The sequence below is a fragment of the Ovis aries genome, chromosome 22, assembly GCF_016772045.2.
Source record: "Ovis aries strain OAR_USU_Benz2616 breed Rambouillet chromosome 22, ARS-UI_Ramb_v3.0, whole genome shotgun sequence".
NCBI lineage: Eukaryota > Metazoa > Chordata > Mammalia > Artiodactyla > Bovidae > Ovis > Ovis aries.
The window spans coordinates 41,889,108-41,890,347 of record NC_056075.1 but is presented as its reverse complement, the minus strand read 5'-3'; positions in this window follow the sequence as shown (position 1 = coordinate 41,890,347).

Sequence of the window (1,240 nt, the reverse complement as noted above, 5' to 3'; positions counted from 1 at the left end):
GGGTTGCCATTTCTTTCTCCAATGCATGAAAGCGAAAAGTGAAAGTGAAGTCATTCAATCGTATCCGACTCTCAGCGACCCCATGGACTGCAGCCCACTAGGCTCCTCCGTCCGTAGGATTTTCCAGGCAAGAGTACTGGAAGAATAAAAAGACTCAAACAACACTAAAGATTACAACAGAATCCTATGAAGCCTTCACAGTTAACTCGGCTGTCCTCACCACTGTGTCTCTGTTTGATCAGAACGTTTGTTGCTTGGACTGTATCCTCTTACATACTCATGTGCACATCTGCCGCTGATCCAGTTTCACACTAAGCCCCGAAAGTCTTCCAGGAAAGAGCTACCTTGTGTCAAATGCCCTGCTTAGTTCACTGAGCCTATGATCAATACCCCTAACAAAATAGATCTTTTATTATTAAAAAAAAACAAAAAACCATTTTAACTGTTTATCCGACTCTTATCCAAGAGTTCATAGCCCACTGAGGTTCCATTTGAGATCCATAGTTCTAGAGTCTCATTACCCTGACATCCTTGAAGTTTTCCTTTATAACATTTTGTTTGGACTATTGCCCATCAGGTTCCTCTGGGCATGGGATTCTCCAGGCCAGAATACTGGAGTGGTTGCCTTGCCCTCCTCCAGGGGATCTTCCCGACCCAGGGATCGAACCCAGGTCTCCTGCATTGCGGGAGAGTCTTTACTGTCTGAGCTACCAGGAGAGAAAAACATTTCGCTTTTATTTAAGTCAGTTTCTGAAAGGAAAACAATATTGAGTAGTTAACTTGCATGATCCATTCAATAAGAATTTATATAGTGCCAGCTCCATGTCAGCTCCTGGGCCAAGCGTTGGGCTTGAAAATGAGCAATACAAGGTCCCTGCCCTTAAGGAGCTTCTGATACAATGGGGAGAATTATAAAGCAGATAATAACAATACAGTGTGATAAGGTAACCAAGGAGACTCCGCTGGCATCAAGAGGCCTCTTGCTGGAGGGACTGGCACACAGAAACAGCATTAGTCACCAAGGTAAAACCTCAGCCAAGTCACGAAAAAAAAATGTAGGTAGTAAGGAAGCAGGGGAGGGGATGGTGGGTGGGGAGGGTGGGTGGGAAGGGCTTTCCAGACAAAAGGATTAGCATGTGCAAGGCCATGAAGATAAGAGAAAGCGTGGGCACCCTGAGAGAACTGCCAGGGAAGCATAGAGTGGGTGGAGGCATGCGGTTAGAGATGGCAGGTCTCATGT